Source organism: Rhipicephalus microplus, chromosome 4 (genome assembly GCF_043290135.1).
Source record: "Rhipicephalus microplus isolate Deutch F79 chromosome 4, USDA_Rmic, whole genome shotgun sequence".
In the NCBI taxonomy this organism is placed as follows: domain Eukaryota; kingdom Metazoa; phylum Arthropoda; class Arachnida; order Ixodida; family Ixodidae; genus Rhipicephalus; species Rhipicephalus microplus.
The window spans coordinates 55,742,243-55,767,265 of NC_134703.1; the positions used below are offsets into that span (position 1 = coordinate 55,742,243).

The window sequence follows — 25,023 nt, forward strand, 5'->3', positions numbered from 1 at the left end:
GAAGGACGTTAGCTACACGCACTACACTCATGAACTGTGATTTCATTACAACTCGACAAAGGGTGCCACAAAACCAAGTGAGCACGCCAGAAACCCAAATACCACGACCGTTGGTTAATATGAGCATCGTGAGCTGCAGGGTTACCGCGGTCGCCACGAGATGCCGCCGCGTGCCCGATCGCACGCTCACGACCACAATGAAAACAAGCCATGCGTTAGCAAAAGAAGAAAAAAAAAGGCTACCCGCATCTTCCCATGGGGGGGGGGGGGGTATTCAAGTGAATTGATTGATTTGTGGGGTTTAACGTCCCAAAACCACCATTTGATTATGAGAGACGCCGTAGTGGAGGACTCCGGAAATTTTGACCACCTGGGGTTCTTCAACGTGCACCCAAATCTGAGTACACGGGCCTACAACATTTCCGCCTCCATCGGAAATGCAGCCGCCGCAGCCGGGAATCGGGATTCAAGTGAATGCGTCGCAGAGCGGTGGGGGTATGTTGCGTAATTGGGTGTGGTTTAGGAATGCTTAATGGTTAATTCGTCTTTATTATTCTTATTTATTGAAGGAAGGAGAAGAGTTGCCTTCAACGAGTGGTGGGTCGCTGATGTTGGGTTGTGCTCCACTACTGGTTGAAGGTATACTGCTAGTTTCATCGCATCTACTCAAGTCGAGCAAAGCGTCAAGTCAAGCGAAAGAATAGACGCCCTTGACAAAACTTCGAACGCGCCAGTGAAGGGTTGTGCAGCGCGAGCAATCAGGTTTCTTTACTATAGCAGACTCTGACTGCATAGAGTTTCCTGAAGTTAACTAGAGGTGACTCAGGCGCAGCGATCGTTCAGCGACCATGGGAATGATGGGTAGTACCCGGATTTCCCAAGTCTTCGTAATTGCTGGCGGCGAATCGCACTTGTGGCTTCGTTTGTTGCAGTGTTTTTGTTTTGTTTCCGAAGGAAAGAACGAACCCATTCGAACTTCGTGACCCGATTTGAAATGAGAACCCTAAAAGAATAAGGTGGTGAAGCGCAACCGCTGAACATTTGCTGAATCTTCTTTCGTGACAAAACAGCTCCAAGCCACACAAACACACACGGAGCCAAAAGTACGAAGATTAAACAAATCCATGTACTACCCATCATTCCCATGCTCACTGCGAAGCGCCATGTGTAGCAGCTCCCTTAGACACTTTATAGCGCCCTACAACGTTCCCTCTAGTGCATATTTATAAAACCCTCCTCCCCCTCCCCCCACCTCTGAGGCCATGCTGCCCACGTCGACCTCGCAAGGCGAGAGAAGGGAGGGGAGCGACAGTTGACACGAGACGCGAACATGAGCAGTGGGGGTGTGGACGGCGCCACCACGGACGTTAAAGCGCGACATAGTGCGACAAAGAAATGCTCCGCATTAAAAAAAAAGTGTTTCAGGTCAGGACGCGCGCTGAGGAAAACAAGCACGTTGTTACCCTTTTATCGTCACCGCGCCAGCGTAGCTTTTAGCACGCTGACTGGTACGAAACGATAGTAAATGAGCAACCGTGCGACACATCCATGTAACTCCGCTTGTTCTGGACGTATTTCAAGGATTTTTTCGTCAGTCGGACTGGTGAGAATATAAGCTCTTTCAGTGAACCTATTTAATGATGCACTGGATGAATCGGGAAACGAGCTACACGGCTTTTTTCCATAAGGCGTCTTCCCTCAACGAACATCTCCCTATCATACGTACATCTGCCTGCTTACCTGTTTTCTGTTCCTTCCGGTATACAGTGAAATTACGCAACTATACGACGACGATATCGCATGCCCTTTTATTCGAAAAAAAAAAAATTCCGCGTATACGCCAGCTCAGCAAACGAGAGCAGAAAATATACTTTGCCCCAAAAGGACGTCGACGCTCACGTGTATATATTACTCCCACACTCGGCGTATACAACATATCGCCTGCATGTAGCAGGCAGGACGCGCGTATACAGCGGCTCGGCGCACTATCGCAGCCTGCAGGGGGAAAGTCAAGGTTCACGATAGATGACAATTGAAGCCCGCCGGGCGGAAGGAGGCAGCCCACGGCAGCGGCATCGCTTCTGAGAACTCGGCCAGTCTCACATAATGGTGACCCCGTGACCTTTTCTGATATTGCCGTCGCTGCAGCGGAGAAAACGACCAGCACGTGGGCCGAGTGTGACGCATACAGCGGCGCTGGTATAGGTCGCGGTACTTCGAAGCCGAGCTTGTCAGCCGTTCTGATTAGGGGGCCCGTCTCACGTACTCGCTAGCCCCGCCGCGGTGGTCTAGTGGCTAAGGTACTCGGCTGCTGACCCGCAGGGCGCGGGTTCGAATCCCGGCTGCGGCGGCTGCATCTCCGATGGAGGCGGAAACGTTGTAGGCCCGTGCGCTCATATTTGGATGCACGTTAAAGAACCCCAGGTGGTCTAAATTTCCGAAGCCCTCCACTACGCCGTCTCTCATAATCATATAGTGGTTTTGGGACGTTAAACCCCACATATCAATCAATCAATCAATCAATCAATCAATCAATCACGTACTCGCTAATTCGAAAAGTGTGAAGTCAGATGACCAACACACGCGCCTCTATGTCCCGGAAGTATGTGTTATAACACAATCTTAATGAAAACAAACATACAACGAGTCCTAGGAAGGTTTTAATTTACTCGAGGCTAATTGCACTGTTTCAACTATTGTAGTAATTACGACGCAAACGTAGACGAATAGAAAACTAACTGGCCGCCGCCATGGACCGCGCGGACCTTGAACCTTCGGATAACCCGTCCGATGCCACTTGCTCTACGGTGGCAGTCGTGCCCTCGATCTACTTTATCGGGTATTTATGGCCGTGCAAATGTGGGAGTGATAGCACCATTTTATTGGTTGCTTAATGCTGCATTACGCAACGAATACAGTTTTGAAAGATAGATCTTGCGTTAGAAAAATTTTTATATCGCCAATTGTATTATTTTTGTTGTTATACCCCTGATTGATTGATTTGTGGGGTTTAACGTCCCAAAACCACCATATGATTATGAGAGACGCCGTAGTGGAGGGCTCCGGAAATTTTGACCACCTGGGGTTCTTTAACGTGCACCCAAATCTGAGCACACGGGCCTACGACATTTCCGCCTCCATCGGAAATGCAGCCGCCGCAGCCGGGATTTGAACCCGCGACCTGCGGGTCAGCAGCCGAGTACCTTAGCCACTGGACCACCGCGGCGGGGCTGTTGTTATACCCCTGCTGCTGTACTTAATGATATCTTGAGAGCTTATTATTTTTTTTGGCGCTGTTGATATATATCACTTATTCGTTGATATTACACGTTCTTGCCGTTTTACTAAGCCTGGACTGTTGCTAAGATTTTTTTTTTCGAGGGCGGCACTCGTTGAAGGTTCTGAGCAACACTTTTTGTTTTTTGTCCTTAATAACACAGCCACTCAATCTGAATTTCGGTAGGGGTGGGGGGATAAGACACATCATTCCCCCCTCCCCTGTATGTGGGCCTGCAGCCTACGCATTTTCAATTCATGTATTCTTCATCATGGACACCCTGCTATGGTACCTTGCACTGTAAAACTACTTCCCCGTTATTTAATTACCTAAAAATAATTTGAAACATACGCTCAATGTTTTCCCTATTAGAGAAGGTGAGGTGTCGAGTTAGTTGTCTCTAATCAGCGTATACGCAAGCCGACGGTCACATTGAGTCGAATCTTTGTTGCAGACATGTATAAATAAAAAAAAACATGGCTGCGGTGAAGGGGAAAAAAGCCACTCAGTTGCACCTTGACGATGCTCCCTTCCCCCATACACATCGGTATAGAGCAGTATACACGGTACAGAAATAGCAGACACGGTACAGAAATAGCAGACATGAAAAAAAAAATACTAAATATGCGTTCTCAAACAAACATCGCGGCAATCGCTCTATAAGCGTGTGCCCTTTTCTGCATCGCGATCAGCTTTACAATATTATTGGTCTGTGTTGTATTGCCCCATATCAATACGCAGTATTTCAACTGTGATTCGAACAGTGCTCGGTAGAATGGAAGCCCGATACGCGAAGAGCGCGCAACGACTCGCTCATTAAGATTAATACTACATTTACGCCCTCTCGATTTGCCGGCGCTGAAGTACGGCGACTGCCCCGCCGCGGTGGTCTAGTGGCTAAGGTACTCGGCTGCTGACCCGCAGGTCTCGGGATTGAATGCCGGCTGCGGCGGCTGCATTTCCGATGGAGGCGGAAATGTTGTAGGCCCGTGTGCTCAGATTTGGGTGCACGTTAAAGAACCCCAGGTGGTCAAAATTTCCGGAGCCCTCCACTACGGCGTCTCTCATAATCATACGGTGCTTTTAGGACGTTAAACCCAACAAATAAATCATAAAATCGAAGTACAGCGACGAGTTGAACAACACGTTGAATGGATGACAGGAAAAACAAAAGCTCGATATTATGTCAAGTGATATTATGTCGGAGTGAAACTCTCCGCGTGAGTGCATATCAGCAGCTCACTTCCGCAATATGAAATAACGAAGGACGGCCCGTGTCAGTTTTACCGAATAAGCGATACTAAAAACATCCGCCCTGTACGCGCTGCATTTTTTACGTCCTTTGCTTCTTTCCTATTCTTTGTTTTTCTTTATTATTGAGGGAGTAAGGAAGGACGCCTTTCAGCACAGAATAGGCCTAAAAGCAGGAAAACTATAAATAATTGAATAAAGAAGACTTCCGTCAACGAAACATTCAAGTTATATAAAAAAAAATGTTGAGTACAACCCAAATTACTGAGCAAAAAAAAAAAAAAAACTGTTTCTCGGGAACTGTTTGGAAGCGTCAAATACGCCGCTGAAAAAAAAAAGAGGTGGGGGGGGGGGGGCGGAGTCGAGAACAATAAAAGAAAACAATAATCCTACGCTCCAATGCACAGCTGCCGCGATTTTCCCGTTATATTTAATACTTCCGGGTGTTGGCTCATCTTACGAGCATGTTCATTAAATTCCCCGGGGACGCGCACACGTACGAGCGGCGGTTGACGTTTCGAAATCACTAAGCGAACTCATTGACAACGCCCATACACGGCGCAACGCGGGATTAGAAGCGCCGTCATTTCCTAATTTAGTTTTTTTTTTCTTTACGTTACTTATACTACGTACGTGGCTAACATCGGACCTCAGTATAACAACGCGCGTTCAATTCCTTCCACGAGAATACACCCGATGTATCGAGGCTTCCTGTGACAACAGTTATTTGCAAGATAACATCAATATGTTGCATCAAAGGAAGGAAGGCAAATAGGAGGGGAAGAACGGCAGGGGGGTAACCAGCCTATAGACAGCCGGTTTCCTACCCAGCGCATGGGAGGGGGATGGGGAAGATGAAAGATAGAGAGGAGAGAGGGAATAAAGACAAACACAGCACCATAGGCAACACACGCGCGCACACTATGGTTGCATCAAAAGGGACAATTGGGCGAGTAGGTGCACTTCCGTCTTAAACGAATATTAGAGCGACAAAAACAGGTACGGGAAAGAAAAGACAGCGCTGTAGTTTGCCTTTTCTTTCCCATCCCTGTTTTCGTCGTGCTAATATTCGTTTAACATAAATATGACCTATCGCAGACTGTCAGGCTGTAGGTGGTCTTGATTTTCAACAACATCGAATAAGTTCAAATATGAAAGGTGCAAAGAGAGAGAGAGAGAGAGAGAGAGAGAGAGAGAGAGATGGCGAGGCAGACGAGCACAGGTGCCGATATTGCCTCCCTTGTCTGCTTCCACCACTTTGTGTCCGTTTTATTTGTGTTCCCATCACTGTCCTTGTATGTCTCGTCCAGACAGACGGACACTTTAATAACTCAGCCATGATTAAAAATCGGCGAGAAAAATATGGCATCCTCGGCAGAGCCTCACCAGAATTTTTATACACCGCCGTGAAACTTTTGCGGACCTCGGCTGCAATGTCACAACGTATGCCGAGAACGGGTCCCTGGGCGAGCTGGTTCATACTTGCGAAACATTAAAACAGCCCAATAGAGACGGAACACACACAGAGACAGGGCTGAACTAACGAGTGCTGTAGTGCTTAGAAGGCAAGGCCTTTTAATGGACATATCACGAACGCATTGAACTCAGCGCTTTACCATGTATTTCTTTGTGTTCCGTTTGTTTCTTTTTTTGCACTCTTCAAACGTTTCTTAATCTTGTTGCAAGAAAAGAATAACTGATTTCCTACGCGCAATATAGGTCAAGCCCCCTTTATGCCAGACCTTTAGCGGCCTACACGCTAAGTCCCAGGAAGTACTTAACGCGCAGGCTAACAACGGCGAACGCTATCGGCCACAAGAAGAGAAGACAGCGCGTGCAGAAGCAGTAGTGTCAACGAGTGGCAGCAGCAGCAGCAAGTAAGCCTAACGTGGTTGACCCGAGCACGCGTCGCGCGGCAACCGCGGCTATTTCTCGACGCCATGAGCCGCTGCCCCCTGGGAGGGGGATCGGGAAACCGAAAGAGCCCAAGGGGAGCTCGCTTGCTCTTGCCGCGCTCTCAGAAGCTCGGCGGTTCGCGCCGAATCCGATCAGAGCTCGGGGGCGGCCCCTCGGTCAAACACAAGCAGCACTAGCGATACGGAGTCCGTGAAAAGAATGCAGTGAGGAAAGCCGATCCACACGGCAAACCGAGGTCAACTGATGCCGCAGGGTTGACAGGTTATAACCCCGTGCGCCAGAGGGGAAGACGAGGCGCGAGTACTCCAACACACTTGCGTGATACTTGAAGAAAAAGAAAGGAATTAATATCAAGAAAGACCACCAAACTCAACCGGAGTTTGATTGGTTGGGATAAGAATAATAAATACTGAGTAGTGGGGACCCTCTCTCGAATTAATTTCGACCCCAATGTAAGCACACCGCTGTTTTAATTTCGCACCCATCGAAATGCGTCCGCCGGGGCCGGGAGTCGAACCTACGCCCTCGAGTATGCGCGCGTGACACAACCGCCGTATGCCCCCCCCCCCCCACACACACACACACACACGGGCACAGGCCCAACCTTTATCTCCTGAGAATTTGTCCATAGTGTGAATACCGCTGCTTAAAGAGACCACGAACGACTCATACCTTGTTTCCACGCAAACAAGCCCCCTACTCCCCCCTTCCCTTTCCGCGTCAGCTTACCGCTAACTAAAGGACCGTCGAAAGCTCACAACAAGGGTTGCCCGCGGAGCAGTGTATCGCCGTGCTCGGACAGGAAGAAACTGCGTGCGCATCCGGAAATAAATAAAACAAGCACACGTTACGACGATTAAGCTTTAGTGACAACGGTACCAGTGTGATTCACTGGCACGGAAAAAGTAGCCTCATACTCGTAATGGCCACTGAACGCCCCATGCAGGTTGCCGATCGCGCACCGCTTCGAGAGCGCGCGAGAGAGAAGCGCGCGAGCAGCGGATACCGCGCAACCCTTCGAACCCATAAAAATCAGAAGCGCCAAAGAGGAGGGGTCGGAAGCGGGGCACTGGCCTCGAAAAGTGCCGCTGACCCGCAGTCTCGTTGCATTGCAGGCGCGAAAAATGAAAGAAACGAGGGGGGGGGGGGGGGGAGAAGGGTTGGGCGAAGACGGGGAGGGGAGAGGGGCGTCCGCCCGAACATCGGGCCCGCGATGAAGGGAGACGCTGCCCGACCGTCCCAAAAAAACACACGCTGCTTCCCCAACTTCGCTCGCAAACAAGCCACCCCCCCCCCCCCTTTTTTTTGTTTGCCAACAAGGTCGGCTCGAGCCAGATGGCTCACCTGGTCGGCCGAAGAAGCGTGCTGCGCGGCTGTCACCGCTTGGTTAAACCGGCGCCTACGCGCACAGGTAAATGGAATAGCAAACGCAACCATTTCGCGGTAGCACCTGAGTAGCGCGCGGCGATGCAGAAGACCCGTTTGCCTCCCCCGAGGACATGGGATGATGCGTTCAAGTACCCAGCCAACCTAACCGAGTTCGATACTTGGTCGCCGTGCAAGCACTCGAGTACGTCGCCCTCGAGAGGCCGCGACGGGCCGCTCAATCAAAAGTGCGCCATGTATCACTTCGAGTGGTGCCCGACTGGGCTCCTCCGCCTACCGCGATAACCTTTTCCAAAGCTGCGCGCCGAGCGCCCACATTTTATATATATATATATATATATATATATATATATATATATATATATATATATATATATATATATATATATATATATATACACGCGCGCGGAGAAGAGGACCTCTCTTATAGCTCACGTAACCAGCGATCAATTACTGACACGTCTGCGTGCTCAGCAGCGGGAGGTCTGATCTCTTGCGTACTGCCAGGTTTGGTGATCTCGACTATCGCCTCGCGGGGCAATGTCCGCCGCCAATGCGAGTTAGCTCTCGGCGGATTAGTTGTGCGACGACGTCGACGGTATCGCGTAAGTTAGAGATATGGTGAGAGGAAACGCTTATTCGCAAAAAAAGACCGTCCGTCTCGCATTTAATGTCGAGCAAGCAAGACAACAGAGAACATTCCATGAATAGTTGTTCGTATAACTAAAGAAGTCAGCGATATTTGCAGCTCAATTAAATGTGGATCAATATGTGCCTATACGCCGATGGGCGCGCATTCTATAGACTTTTTTCACAGCGAAAGTTGTTATTAGAACGCAGCAAGGGTATTGATATATGTCGGGTTTAACGTCCCAAAACCACCATATGATAATGAGAGACGCCGTAGTGGAGGGCTCCGGAAATTTCGACCACCTGGGGTTCTTTAACGTGCACCCAAATCTGAGCAGACGGGACTACAACATTTCGGCCTCCATCGGAAATGCAGCCGCCGCAGCCGGGATTCGATCCCGCGACCTGCGGGTCAGCAGCCGAGTACCTTAGCCACTAGACCACCGCGGCGGGGCAACGCAGCAAGGGTAGCGTGCGGCAGCGAAGTTGTCCGCCGCCGCCGCCCGTGCCCGTAACCACTATAGCACAAAATAAGAACAACACTTAATAAACTAACACATCAAGGACACCACGGAATTCGAACCCGGGTTCACTGCGTGCCAGCCCAGTACTCCGCCACAGAGCCACACCGGCGCTTGAAACTCCATCGCAAACTTGCTTAAAACAAGCTTGATGTCTAGAAAGGAATCGCGTTACTGTGAGTAATAACGAGTTTTAGAACAGCAAAGGAACAACTAGGCAACACACAATGCGAATTGCATACCGAACGGGTCACCCAATGCTCCAACCGATTCCAAAAGCTTGTTTGTTTGCTTGCTTGCTTGTTCCTTTCTTTTGTGGCTCTCACCCACTAAGGGGGATTGGCCAAGAAGCCGGTGGTCAATGCAAGTAAATACCTATAGATTTTCTAGATTAGGGGAATATGATAACTGTGTTTTGACTGTGAAATTAATTTGGCGCAATGTCAGAAAGAAAAAAAAAAGAAAAAAAGGGGGGGGGGGGAGAAATAACAGAACTTGTTGAATATCTGTGGTGGAATCGTTATATGAAGCTTGTTCTCGCATACCCACTTCAGGCATAACTCTTCATCGTCGTCAGCCACTACACAAAAATTTGCACAAAATTACTGGCAAGTGGCTATTGGATGCCACGCTTCTCCGAAGGATGACGAAACATACCATTGTGAATGCCGGCCTATTACACAAAAATTACGATTATTTATGGCGTAGTGGGTACCCAGCAAGTGTGCTTCTGGCAGTTAACCAGAGTGTTAACTCTGGTTAACAGGCCGCTCTTCCAGCTTTCGCTGTGACTTTGCTGCGTGTTCTACGCAGGCCTGGCGGTATTTTGATAAAAATTTCAGTGGGACTTTTTTTTTTTTCTGTCACGGAATCGATCCGCTGTCGCAACGGAAGAGAACTGCGGCTTTTTTTTTTTTTTCATTTATATCCGACTTTAAAGTGGTCGTTGCGTCAGACAGTCACCCGCGGGGCCGGAAACTTGATATTTGCTGAACAATTTGTGATGCTTGAGTTAGAAACATATCCAGTTGCACTTACCAGAGTGCGTGCCTGCGTATGTTTGCGTGTGTGTGTGTTCGCATGTTTGTGTGTGCGCGAGCTGATGAAAACGACAACTGTTGCCTCTGTTATTTATTTCGGCTTACCGTTTCGCGCATGTCCGGATGTCCCGATTGTTTTTATTTTTGCACAGCTAGATTATTGTGACACGCGCATGGCATCAGGTAGCTTGCCAAAATCAGTTTCGAAGTGATCATTACATTTAATTACAAAAAAAAGAAACAGGAGAAGAAACAGCAGTTACTGACACAGCAAGCACGCATGGCAAGGGGCTCTGAGAAACAATTAGACCACGCTGTTGTAGAAATTAGAATAAACAGAAACAAATGATGTCGCGGGGAAGCAGGAGCCTCGTGTTGTGATTATTCGGAATTTTATCTGCCACAATGTCATGACATTGGAATGAACCAAAGATGCGAGGAGAAAAAAAGGAAAACAATGAAGTTCGCACTCGATAACGCCATACCAAACCAGCCAGACAACGATTGATTGATTGATTTGTGGGGTTTAACGTCCCAAAACCACCATATGATTATGAGAGACGCCGTAGTGGAAAGCTCCGGAAATTTCGACCACCTGGGGTTCTTTAACGTGCGCACAAATCTGAGCACACGGGCCTACAACATTTCCGCCTCCATCGGAAATGCAGCCGCCGCAGCCGGGAATCGAACCCGCGACCTGCGGGTCAGCAGCCGAGTACCTTAGCCACTAGACCACCGCGGCGGGGCCAGCCAGACAACGTCTCCCCATGATCCACATATACTCTGAGCCCATCTGTAACGGATTCAGAATACAGCCTTCCCGAGTTGTCGACCATTGCCCCGACCGCGATCACGAAATCACACCAATTATCAGCCACATTAAGAGTAAACAAACCGACGTTGCAATCCTCGAGAGAGATTGATAGTGCGCCACTCACTGCACGCTTCTACAGGAAAAGGAACAACAACAAAAAAGTTTTGCCGAAACCTGGAACAGGAAATGGAGACGAATACACAAATAGACAGCGAGTGCTGTTTGCCTTTCGTTTGTGTGCAGTGTACTTCTCTCTTTCCGCTTGTATTTTTTTTTCTGTCCCGTTCCTAACGACGTGTAATGCTCAGGCAGCAGCCGGCTAAGATCACACGCATCCAAGCGCACGCCACGCAGCTCGAGAACGACGAGAGCTCATTTATACGGAAGGGCGTGCCGATTCCACGATCTGCAGCTGCACGTTTGCGGTGTAGAGCCGCATTCACGCGCACACGCAAGTGCTCCTTAGCGCGTAAACGCAATCAAGGTGGCCCCCGGGCACTGGCATGCGTGCCTCCGCACAAAGACACCGATCCATCAGCGCGGCGTACGCTCCAACGACGGTGAGAGCTTGCGGCCCTCACTGCGAGGAAGGAGGCGCTTAACGCGGTGTCTTGCAGCGATTAAACGCAAACAGAAAGAAATAGAAAAAAGAAAATAGGAACGGGGGGGGGTGGGTACTAATAACTTTCGCGGTAAGTACGAAACAGCTCTTCCGCAGAGCAAATACACGCGCCCCGAAGCACTGCTCCCTTGACCCACGTTAGTCCCACGCGATGTCCATCGCCAGAGGGAGCCAGCTACAGCTCTCTGACGTCAGCGCTTCTGTCCGTGACGCCAACGTTGGAGAAATGACCTGACTCGCGGGTGTTTTTTTTTTTTTTTTGTTTTCCAAGTCACCCCGAGACAACAAGTGGGATATCAGAGACACGCCGGAATGGATTGCTCCGGGTTAATATTCTTTTAGACGTTTCGCAGTGTCTTGAAGATCATTTAAATACCAAAACGACCAAATCGAGATACCACTAGTTAACAGCCCATCGCGCAGCACAGCACGGCGTTCTTTCAAGCACACTGCATAAGGGATAATAAAGCGAAGTGGAACATCGTTTTGCCGTGAAAAAATAAATAAAAATGCACGGAATCTCGTATACGTTCGGCTAAAACCATGTGGTGCGGTCATCATCGTTAATATTGATAATGTCGATAACGATAATCATTGAAGATTGGTGCTGATAAGTGGTGACATTCGTGTTCAGCAAAACTAAGCCGACGCTCCTTTTTCTCATTTGATGAGGCATACAAAATACCTTAATAATTCTCTCATGTGCACGCACGCACAATAAATTGTGAATTCGCCTGTCCGTTAGACCCTCTGGCCAATATTGCGAAAGCACTAATGTTTTCTCAACCTTTACTGTAACTGAAAAAAAAAAAGCTGATCTATTTCTTCAAGTGGAACAAACGCTAACTTCAGACTTGCAAAACATAACGGCAAAGTCGGCCTATTTGTTCCAGGTCAATAACTGAATAGACTTCGAAGACACGCTGACTAAAAGTAGAGGGACGGGCCGTCCCGAATGCCTTTCTTTTTTAATTATCCGTAACAGCACGTCTGTGTGCCAGCGAGCTTCGAGATCCTTTCGAGCAAAAAATCCAGAAGATCGCGCTGCAGTAGCGCACTAAGGAAGTGCTCCATCGGAGATGCAGCCGTCGGGCCGAGCTGTGCGACCGACCGACCTATCAAGCGGTCAAGCTGGTCAAGCTATCGCTGCCGGAAGACGGCGCTTTCGCCCAGAGATGCCACAGCAACAACCAAACAACACACGAATGTCCGCCAGGCAGCGCCACTTCTCTTCGCCCAGGCGAGCGTTTCAGCCCCCTCCTCCGCCTCCTCGTTACAAGCAGATGCGGCAGTGGCAAGGGAAGTGTGGCAGTTTGGGCTAGTTGGTATGACATGACGATAGTTATGGCGCGAGAACAGAACGACGACGATAGTTATAGCGCTCGTGTCCTTCTTGTCTCTTTGTCGTCGTTCTGTTCTCGCGCTATAACTATCGCCAGGTGGCAAGGGATTCCTGGGGTTGAAGATAGTACCCATCCCCCCCACCCCGCCGTTGGAAAATGGAAAGAGGTGGCTTCTGAGGGACAGAACGAACAGCATAACAACGGGGTCGCATAATGTTGAGCTGGAATAAATAAATACAATATCAAAAAAGAGGGAGAGAGGGAAGAGGTTCCTCGAGCTGCTGCCGGTGTCCGGCTTTTTCCGCTGCCACGGCCCGTGATCGATTTGTGCCTGCCATTGAGGGCGACATTTATCGATCCCCCTTCGATTGAAACAAAAATGTGGAGCGCGGCCCTCTCGGATACGTGCGCGGAGCGCGTAGTAACCTCCGCAAGTGAAAAGCCACCCCTACCCTCTCCGCACGTTCTCTCTCTCTCTTTGACGCTCTCTCCTCGCGCCTCGACCAAAACCGGTCCGGCGAGCTGCGTCAGTTGTGTTGCGCGTCAAGCGAGAGCGCGCGCACTGGTCGCAAAGCGCTGCCGCTGCTGTGACGTGCGCGAAGCGCATCAGAAGAAAGCAAAGTAAGGAAACGAGGGCAGAATTTATGAAGATATTTCTTCGCAAGTGCTCATCACGACTGGCCAGCCGGCTGCGATAGGTTTATGCACACACCACGGTTCCCAGAAAATTTCACTTGTTATGCCATATTTTGTAAAAATAAATTTAATGCTAAAAACGCATTAACTTACCGATTAAGAGCTGGCTTACAAATAAAAAGTGCGAAATTCAACCGCAAGCCCTTTTCGCGCGGAAAGTTGCTACGCTAGAATTTCTCATAACAAGTCTAAGCCAATATCAATGAACACTGTATTAAAAACTGTAGTTATCCAATGGCAAAAAAAATTATAGCAATCATATTAACACTGATTATATTAGTTGTAATGGTAATAACACTTGCGAAAGAAAGCATCTCGCGAATACGGCACGCCAGGCAGCGGATGCGCCGTTCGTCATGCAAAACTGGGGCCGACCATTCACAGTACGCCAGAAATCCGGGCTGACCGGTATTTGCCGACTTTGAAACTTCTAGCGAACAACTTTACGAAGCACGTTTTCACGTGAATGCGGCGACAAGGGTCGCATTTCATCGCGTGCACAGAGTTTCGCATTCAGACACACCGGGACAACGATAGCAGCAGCGTTGGGCTTTCTTTCACTCATAGGCGGAATGTGAATCATCAGCAACAGATCAACAGTCACACGTCACATAACCCAGTGTTTTTTTTTTTGCTTTTGTTGCTGTTTTGTTTTACGTGCTTTTTTCGGTGTTCTTTTTTTCAGATTTACTTTTTTTCTTTTCTTAGTTCTTGACACTTGTTTGTTTCCGGTTGTGTGTCATCGATTATGGGAGTGCATATTTTGTTATATCACGTTGTTGATGCTAACAGGAATGACGTACATGCGTGTGATGTATTTATTAGTGTTCGCTTCGAAAGAAAATTTTCAGTTGTTAGTAAGCGCTTGTCTGCGCGTCCTCTCTGAGCGTGTGAGTTTTTTTTTGCGCTTGTTTCATCATGAAGATCAACAGTATCGGCCGAAAACGGAATGCGCCACGTGTAGGCGCTGTCGCATTAGCAATTACCGCGATGCGCTCACAAACGTGACGTGCCATAGTGCCGTATTGGCGCGATGCATACATACGGCTTACGTTTGCGAACACCTCCCAGTGGCCAACAGATATAAAACTACCGGAAATCGCAGTGCTCACGAGTGTGGCAGGCCGGTCATCGATACAACGGCGACCAGCTGTGACCGCTGAGCACGCGACAGCAAATTCCGCAAAACCCTGCTTCACTCCGTACCCAACAACGGCCCAACGGCGCACATCGACTACGCACATACAAGAGAGAGAGAGAGAGAGAGAGAATGAGTATGAAAGAAAGGCAAGGAGGTCAACCATGGCTGAGCCCGGTAGGCTACTTTGCACTGGGTGAGGGTATGGAGAATAAGAGAGAGAGAGAAAAGGAGAGAAACACAAAATATGACGCCTTATAGAAACATTTGTTTCACTCAAAAACGAAAAGCGAGCAAATCCTGCATGTGTTCACACTTTCATCCCCTGTATACAGTTGTAGGTGTGGGGAGGAGAAAACTAACGTCCTGAATAGAACGGCATCAACAAAAGTCACACGCACTTTTTATCCCTTTCTTTTTATCCCATTCATCAACAACGCGACAGCAAAGGCCATATTGTTCTTTATTCTCGTTGCCCATTGTTTTGACTGCTCCCTCCCAAATAGCTTTATGCACGGCACGTAGTTTTCGCACTGCCTCCACGGAATCGACCCGCCCACCTTTGTCTAATAACAATGTCATGAGATGACGTCATCACATGTCACGTATATGACGTCACAGAATTTTGCCATCCCTTCGCATTGACGCCGGCGGTCACATAAGGCGTTTGACGAGGCATCTAAGGTTTTCACCCCGAGAAGTGCACAGCTATAAAGAACGCCGTTAGAGACTGCAGGACCAGAGCGACCGGTGACTCCACCGCTGACGTCACGAAATTGACGCGACTTCGAAACGGCCACCGATAACGTCAAGAACAGTTGTTGGGTGCCTCGGACGGACGACGAAGTGCGTATATGGGCAAATAATTATTTCTAAAGAGCATTTTCTCGTGTTTGAATAATTTGTGAAAAAAAAAAAGACACGCTCACTCATGTCTAACTACCAGCCCATACTTGTTCCCCTGTGATCATTATCTCCTCCAAGCTTAGTTTACTTGTCTGTTCCACCCTCGAACTGCAGGGTGAGCACACTGCTACTACTCCGAAACAAGCATTTGCCTTCTCTCCACATATGATTCCCAACGATTCATTCACCAATTAACTGATAGGTCAATTGAGTGATTGAATAATTCAATGAACAAATTCCTTAACAAAAAACTATTTGCCAACAACTAGACCGAAATTTGTGGTCGGGATTCCTCTGTTCCAAACGCAGTGACACGGTCTGCCTTACACAGAAAGATGTGCTTACGCCGGAATAACAGAGGCGACGTGAAACAGACAGCTGCATCCGGCTGCGCGAGCAACGTTCCGCAACACTGACTGCGGAAGTACCACAATCTGGTCGCTATCGTTTCATTGAGACAGCAACTGCGCAGCGCGTATACGTATAGCGCAGTTCGGTCACCACAGGGAAGAGCATTCGCATCACGCCAATTTAGTAGTCCCCCACCCCAAGTGTCCCCCACCCCAAGTGGCCAACCGAGGCAAGCCTGGTTAACCTCCCTGCCTTTCTGCTCTATTTATCTCTCTCTCTAGTAGTCGCTGTTGTTTGTGCGATCCACATCTTCTGGTACGCAGAAACATAGAAAGGCACCCAGCCACTAAAGGCGGACCTCCATTTGGAATACCGGAATACCGTGCCAACGGAATACCGTGCATAACCCCCCACCTGTGCGTCAACATGTTTAAAGGGGGCGAATGAAACAAAATCGAATTCCATTCGCGGCCGGCAACAACGCAAAGGCAGTTAGCGAGGAGACGGGGGGGGGGGGGGGGGGGGGGGGCTATAAAGCGTCGTGCCGGAAGGGGACACTCCGCATCGCCAGCTAACAGCGCAGATTAGCGAAGAATCCTTGCGTTCCGACACGCGCGGACCTGCTGCCGCGCTACCACCGCGAGAGCCTATTAAACGTGCCGAAAGAAAACGTGCTGCCCTTCCTCCGTAAAGTTGCCGCTGCTGCCCCGCGATCTCGACGCAGTGGAAAGAGAAGGCATTCGCAGAGAAGGAGAGAGAGAGAAGCAGATGCGTTGAGAGGTGAGGAGGTTCGCAGAGAAGGAGAGAGAGAGAGATGAGGAGGCGGAGAGAGAAAGAGTATTTCCTTCCCCCGTGGAGAGAGACGACGCGCGCGCACGTTCTTCACTGCCGCGCCCAGGAAGCATAAACAAAAGCCGGAACAACACAGCGGCCGCAAAAAGGCGGAGGAGGCAACGGGCAGCAGCAGCGGCGGCCCGAGAGAGCAAGGAACCCTCCGCGAGAGAAGTAAGCGTGGAGCGGAGGAAGGAGAGGAAGCCCGTAAAGTGCCATTATGCTCTCCTCCTCCTTCAGCTGGGACCATCTCATGCACCGAAGGGACCAAGTGGCTGCATTAGGAGAAGAAAGAAAGAGCGAGGCCATTTCCTCCTCTTCCGCCCTGCGCTGAAACGCAGTGCGATCGGACCGAAACGCAGCCGCTGCAAGGGCAGCAGCCGGGAGCGGCAGGGAAAGAGATATAGGAGGAGGAAGCAGAGGAGGCGGAGAGAGGGGATGTCTATGCGTCACCATGGCAACGGTATCGAACAACTACGCATCCCAACCTCGCGGCGGTGTTTGCGCCAAACCCGAGGCCGTAAAGGAAAGGGAAGGCTCGCTTCTGGCCTTTGATGTCTCTTGCTCTGCCAACTATGGTTCGAAAATAGCGGAGCAAACGGAGGATGAGAAAGACGCGTAAAAAACAAAACTGAGAGAGAAAGAAGAAAGACTTGCAGCGGGGCCACGCGAGCTCTGCGATGATGACTTTTGGAGCGCGGCCCAGCGAAAGCGAAGCTGCAATGGGCGGGGAAAAGTTATGAAGCGTCTTATAATATAAAAGCCCCTCGTCGAGGAGAGGCGGCCGCTATTACGGCAGAGTATTTCATAAAGCGCTTACGAAACGGTCCCGTCGCGCTCTCCTCGCCTTGAATCATCGCGGCACTGAGTGACCCACACCTCACCTCTCCCCTTCCGTAACAGTGAAACGAGCTATCGAAGCGTGCGCTTCTTTCTTCGCTCATTTGTGTCTGTGTACGTCACTCCCCAACGTTTAAACCAGGGGGACCACAAAACTTGATTGTCTTTTGTCGCACGTAACACGGTTGTGGCGATGGCGAAAAGAGTTCGTCCCGCACGACGGCCATAGAAACGAATTCTTCGATGCGGTTTGTAGCAGCGTGTTTTTGGTGTACACACACACACACACACACACACACACACACACACACACACACACACACACACACACACACACACACACACACACACACACACACACACACACACACACATCGCGGCACGTTTGTCATTGTCAAGGGGGTGGGGGTGAATGATGCTCACGAATTTAAAGAAACTCCTGTCTCTGTGTGTTCGTTCTGTTCTCGCGCTGTAATTATCATCATGTCATACCAAATAGCCCAAGCTGCCACACTTTTAAAGAACGCCTCACCAGGAGGATTGTGGGGGCATGCTGCGCTCTCCGTAATACTGGGCTTCTAGCTTTCATTTCGGTAATGCACTTCTTTCAAAGAAGGGGAACAGAAGTTGGCCCGCGCGTCCTAGCACACTTCAAGGAGCGATGCGGGAGTATTGTTTCGGCAACGCTGGTCGCCTTCCTTGGTCAGTCTACTGTAACAATAAGCGTTTCCTCGATTAGGGCCCTTTCAAAGGGTCCGCGTATATATATATATATATATATATATATATATATATATATATATATATATATATATATATATATATATATATATATATATATATATATATATATATATATATATATATATATATATATATATGTGTGTGTGTGTGTGTGTGTGTGTGTGTGTGTGTGTTCTACCCGCCGTCTCTACTGGCAGCGAGTGAACAAAAGGAGCGACCAGCAAGCTTTGTCCCTTTCTATTTTACAGACATAATGGCCACCAGGAGGTGTCTCACTTTATACGCCTGTCCACGAATATGTGGCCGTCCCCATTTCGACATCGCGGAGCAGATAAATTGGGGAGGTCGTCAGAGGCGTGTCACCGCAGTGCAGCAGACCCTGCCTACATACCAACGTCGGCCTCTGGCAAATCGCTTTAACAGCTTATGCCGTTGAAAGGGGCGTCCGGGGCGATCAAATTAGCGTCGACATCACGCACGTTGTTGAAAAGAAGGGGAAATGATGTTACGTCATACGTTATATGACTACGTATGGCTTACGGTCTGCGTATTTATCTACAAAGCGGCGCTTTTCTGTTTAATACCATCGTGATGGAGTTGAATGAAGTTCAGTACGGACCAAGCTGTTGACGCGAGAAGCGAGGCGGCTAGAAAAAAGTGGGTAACGATTTAGAGTACAGGGTACTCTACGATTTAGAGTACAAATGAAGCCAATCGAAAACCAGTGTTTCCGAAATGTGAACAAGCTACCTCTACTAGAGGTGGATACACAATCATGGGCCAACAGTGCTCTATATAGAGTCACAGAATGGGCAATAAAAAGTTCCTTGATGAATGTTACGATCACCTTAAAGAGCGCGACTGCTTTTTTTTTTTTCACCAGCGCTATTCCGTCAGTCATCAGCTAATTGTCCACCAAATCCAACGGGGGCAGCTTTTCTTTATGTCAGTCTCTTCAAAAGTACAAGGCAGTGATTGCGACAGCAACAACAAACTGAAATGTTATACGTCGTAGGGTTAGCAGCCAACTCGCTACGCATCCATTTAGACACAAGTCGACAAGACGCTGGCGTAACAAAGCTACGTTTGTTTTTTCCAACGCTTCAAAGCAAATTGAACGGTTAAAACACAACGCGTACAAAGGTACGAGCCATCTACAAATCACTGTCAAGACAGGGCGCGCGGCCACGCCCGGCCGCTCAAAGTACGCAGTTCCCGCCGAAGGCATATGGCACGCGCGTCGATGCTATCGCACTTAAGACCTTGAAAAAAAAATCACAGCATGTCCACGAAGTGTATGATTATGAGTGGGGCGAAGTGCTGGAGGGTTTCATCGCTAAACCGTGAACCATCCACGAATATCGCCCACTACATCATCAAAGACATGACAAACACGGTATATATTTATACAAGAAATTCTATTATTTGTAAGTGGTAGCTATACATCGCTTCCGTTCCCCTTTCATTATAACGGCTTTATGGTCGAGAAGCGGTGGATCGATTATGAGGCGTAGTGGAATGTTTGCAAGGACGAAATAGTAGGCAGTTTGCAAAGGTGGAACTACAGGCGGTCACGTACAAACAAGGAATGGACACAGTGGGACAATCAATGGTTCTTTAACGCGCACCAGGATACATGTACACCACCATCTTGCATTTGATATTGGCTACTTTTCAACAGTATTGGCTTTATGCTCGGTGATGGGGCGTAGTGGTATGTTTGCAAGGACGAAGTAGTGGGCAGTTGGCAAAGATGGAACTATAGGCAAGCGATCACGTACATACATACAAGGAGGGATGGGCAGACCCACGCCTTTAGGAGCTTCGCTCCTAAAGCCGCACGCTGACGGCAATAATACGGCTCGGGTGTTCATATAAGCTACACTCTAAGCCAAAAACGGCCGAAATGGGAGCAACGGCTGTTTTTACTCTTTCAGACCGACTGTTACTCTCCGAAAAGACCAAGCGGAACAAGATGGCCGACTAGTTCGAGAATGGGGGAGCAACTGTATTCATCTTAAGTTTGTAAGGGAGCAACGGAAGGAGGAACCGCTGTAAATGCTCTCGTCACACAACGGTTACTCCCCGGCAGGACACCGCACACAAATATGCATGCCGCCCACATTGACATTCATGGGCCAGATTATTGTTTGTTCTGTGTACCAAACTTCACCAAACCAAAACAGTGATTTATTTTAGCATCCGCAGATAATAAGATAGCAGCGCTGGCGGAACACAGAAGGCCTGAGAATACAGCTACGGCAAGTACCTAACACACGCAGCAGCAGAATGGAGAGTTGGCACGTCAAAGCGGACCGAACGCCGAAACACGTGCAAAACAACGATAAAAAAAAAAGGCTAGACACGCCGTTCGTCCGCGAAGGAAGGGCGTCAAAGTCGATCAAGCACCGAAACACGTGCATAAGGAGCCCCCCCCCCCCCCCCTAGATATATCGGAGAAGAAAAAAAAAAAAAAGCGGACCCAGACGCGCTTTTCATCAGCTGTACACTTAGTAGCACGCTTCACCGTGTAGTTTGAGGGCAGAATGACAAATCTGCGCCATCTGCGCCCGCACGACAAGTGTGGCGCTAGTGTAGTAAGCGATGTAATTTACAACGTAATTTTTATTCAGTGTTTGTGTTTACTAGCACTAAATAAAAATTACACTCTATTTTTCATATTTAATGAGGAGTTTTAGTGTACCTCAGTTTTTTTTATAAGTGTATTAGGAGAACACACTGAAATCATTGCGCTGACGCCTGTGCTGCCACTGCTCGACGTTTTTTTTTTTTTTTTTTCGGCGCAACTAGGTTCGCGTTCGCACTACTCATTCATATGGTCTGTGGTCGGCGAGCACATGGACATGCGAGCTTGTGGGCTATGTTTTGGTCGTGTGTGTGTGTCGCAGATTTGCGTTTCTACTTATTCGTGATGAAGGTTAGTGTATATTTATCTTTATGGAGCGCGAAGTTGTTGTGGATTTTGCTGCCGGGTGGAACAAACACATCGTAAACACGTCTTCAGCTATCTGCAAGCCTGTTCGCTCGTCGGACAAAGGACTGTGCATGCATCAGCGTGCAGGTGAGTGGCATTTCCAGCAACATTTAATGCTCTTACAATACATTGTTGAGTGGTTGCGCTATTAAAAGAGAAATGATTTGCTCTTTCTTATTTGCCGTATCCATTGCTGGCCGTATCGGACTAAATTACCTCTATTATTACCGCCTGCATACCCTATTGCTTCCCCTGTCACCACTGCAGTGCCAGTGTACTTTTGCAGTTAAAAGTTCATTTCCGCAACACTACCTCGCTTGAAAAAACATTAGGGCGGGGTTGTAGCTGCCTTCATTCTGGCACTTTTCTACCATTGGCTTTATGTAACGTTAACGGCTAAGTGTTGGGGCCTTGGGCCGCATTTTTTAGAGCTGTAAAGTGTATGTAAACCAGTAAGCGAACAAATCATTGTCGCATCACTTCACTGGCATAGCCAGGCGGTTGCGCACAGAATTTTTTTAGGCCGGTCGTAGGGAGCCCATAATGACGACCATATTCGCTTGCCCGGCCTCCAATTCAAATAAGCGGACCCCCCCCCCCCCCCTTCCCGCACGCCTAAAAAAAAAAATCTGCCCACATCACTGCGTCACTGCTTCACCTCTGCGCTGAACGTACTATTTTAAAAGCGCACCATCAAGCGAGCAATTTACATATGGACAGAACAATTGGAGGAGGAATGACCCAAATCTTTCAGATTTCTTTAGTCATGCAAAACCTTCGCAAAACTGAATATTGTAAAAGACAATCATAAATGCTGTATGTTCTCGTTAGCGTTGTCATTATTCTGCATCATGAAATCTTTATGCGCTGTGAAAACTTGGCATGCCGTTGAAGTCACATATCGACGTTAATACCAATCGACAAAAATTTCGACAACCTCAATAACGCCGTTTGGGAGAGCGGCCCGAGGGCTCGTCGTCATCCTGATTCCACTTCCCCAACCACAACCCCCCCTCAAATGATTCCTTCGTGAATCAATAAAGTTGATTACCTACCTACCTGGGATTGGCCGCATGCACATAATTAGTCTGATTCCCACTTGGCTGTTCTTAACCTGACTTCACTGCTACCAAATGAAACAATATTTGATGCATGTCTTTTACTACTTTTTTTTTAGGGATATGACACAAATTTGGTTATACTGCAGATAAAGATGCTCCCAACGATGCTAAAGTACAGAAAGCAAGTGGATTTTCGTAAGTGAAGACTTTTTGTACTACGTATGTGAAAGCATCGCTTTTTAGGGGCAAACTGTGCAGGTGTTGGCCAGAAAATAGTATATCATGCCACATGGTTACACTGGCACTGACAATTTGACATGGCTCCGCTGGCCCGTGTGTGCGCTCACACTGTTACTGTTAAGATAAAATGTTTATGTTTTCATTGCAGGGATTGCTGTTTGTACTAGAAAGCCAACTGCCAAGATTTGTTTATGCTGGTGCTCCTAAAAGTACGCTTTCCCTATTTACATGGATTTTGGCTTGCACAAAGCATAACACTTGGGCCTAGATTCACAAAGCTGTCCATGCGCAGGCCTTCATAACAGCGTTTCTTGACTTGACTTTACCCTGTTTTCTGCAGATGTTTCATGGGTTTAAAAGTGCCACAGCATGTTGACCTCCCCCACTCTGAAAAATTCGCGTTCAAAGTTCTGCAAGAGTGGGCTCAACTTTCTTGTGCACCTCCTTGCTGTTCCAAGATCCTGAAGTGTTATGCTCTTACTAGAGGTAACAGTGTTTCTAATGTTTGTATTTCCATCACATTGACCAAGTATGCGATCTTGGCTTGACTGGTAGCACATCCTCAACAAATGTCTTTGTGGCACATGTAGAAGGCAGTACAAAATAAATAGGCAGACATTCTTACCGGGAGCCAACTTCTAATAATGCTTTTTTTGGAAACCACGGTGCGCTTATTCCAATTTGTTTAACAGAGCAGTAACCTGTTTGGCTGTGAACCAACAAGACGTTGAACTAATAAAAGCGTCACATCTTGTTGCTCTTAGATATATATGTATTGGCAAGCTATCTGTGACACTGTCAAACAAAGAATCAGAATATCTGTGCATGCCTTAAGATATATTGCTTCGTTTACATATCTCGTGGCTGTGACTCGTCAACCGAGTGAACAAATGCACCCTAGTTAACTAAATTTAAAGCATTTTTTGAAGGTAGCACGGTCTACATTTATTTGTCTATAGTTTTGTCCAGCCCTTTGCGTCAGGTACAAAGAAATATACTGAAGATTATCATGTAGCCTCTGCAAATGGTCGCTTTCAAGCAGGCTTTGCATGCTTGGCTTGTGCCTACAGGTATTGCACAATTCAAGACGCAGCAGCGTATGATAGAACAGTAGAATGGAGAGCAACTATGTGCACGAGCTAAATAGGTATTTTAACATGAGCGGACGGTACGTGTTATTTGCCACACACATGATCTCACTTAGAATGCCCATTGGTGAATGGGCTCATAGAAATGTCACTCAGCTGTGTATAGGAAACAAGTTAACTGAACCTAAGGGTATCTTTAACTGCTACAAAAATATGCCTTGTTGAGGTGCTGCACATTTTCTTACAGAATATTGCTGTCTGAGACATCATGTGAAAAGAGTCTACCACATCAGCATTTATATGGCTTGCCAAGTAACGTTTGGCCAAACCTTCCTTTTTTTTCACATTTCGTTTTGCAGTAGACATCCTTGAATGTAAGCGCTGCTGCAGTGTGTGTGACTCATTGTTATGTATTGATTCTGGCATGTTTAACCTCACACTTCTATTTTCTTTTCTTGCAGCAATGAGATGCTTCACATATGCCTGTGGTGACATTCCGCTGTGCTAGCCTGATGGAAACACCAGCTGCGAAACTTGAGTCCTTCAGCATTGGAGAAGTTACCCTTCTCTCACCAATGATGACACAGACTGCCCTATGCTAGAAATTCAAGATTGTTTTTCCACGGATGACGCAGAAAACCTTTGATGTATTATGGTGCTTGTTTAGTGCTGGCTGTGGTGTGGCGAAGTCTACTTTTACGTGTGTTCACACGTCGCCTCATAAAAAGAACAATAAAGCATTTAGTTTCCTTTCAATATTGTCCAATTTTTGTGTTAGAAGCACCCAAGCAGTGCTCTTCCAAGGAGCTCTCGCCATGTGTTAAGCGTGTGACAAGCATACTCGAGATAGTCATTTCCCCAAGGAGTAACTGGAAGCATGTCCAGTTGGTTTTCAGAGAGTAACAGCGAACACGTGGGAGGAATGGTAAAGAGTAACTGTTGCTCTTAGAAGAGCAACTGGTGGGAGTAATGGTTGGTCCGCAGGGAGCAACTGGTGGGAGTAACTGTTGGTCCGCAGGGAGGAACTGGAGGGAGTAACTGTTCGTCCCCCGAAGGAGGAACTGGAAGGAGAGCAACGGTTACTCCCTCTGCTGTTACTCCTTTTAGGGGAGTAATGGGAGTGGCAATGCAATTGCTCCCTGAAAGGAGCAACCCCTATACCCCTGTTGCTCCCTTTTGGCTTAGAGTGTATCGCAATCTCGTAACGTTGACCGCAACGCTAAGAAGTCTGCACTTTGCGGTGTACAGGTATAAGCATTTCCTCACGGAACACCTGTAGCCCTCTCGCGGATACAATGCGCACTAAAGGCCGCCCCGATGAGAGGCTCTCGC

The 25,023-nt window shown here is 48.1% G+C and overlaps 1 protein-coding gene and 1 long non-coding RNA gene across 2 annotated transcripts in view; one reads left to right on the forward strand and one right to left on the reverse strand.

Moving 5' to 3' along the window:
* LOC119171983 (protogenin B) overlaps window positions 1-25,023 on the reverse strand; it is a 251,125-nt gene that overhangs the window by 140,011 nt on the left and 86,091 nt on the right. The window lies entirely within an intron of this gene.
* On the forward strand, window positions 20,801-24,143 carry LOC142814274 (uncharacterized). Its single transcript, XR_012894895.1, has 3 exons — window positions 20,801-21,389; window positions 22,480-22,558; window positions 22,752-24,143. It is a non-coding gene; the product is annotated as an uncharacterized LOC142814274 (long non-coding RNA).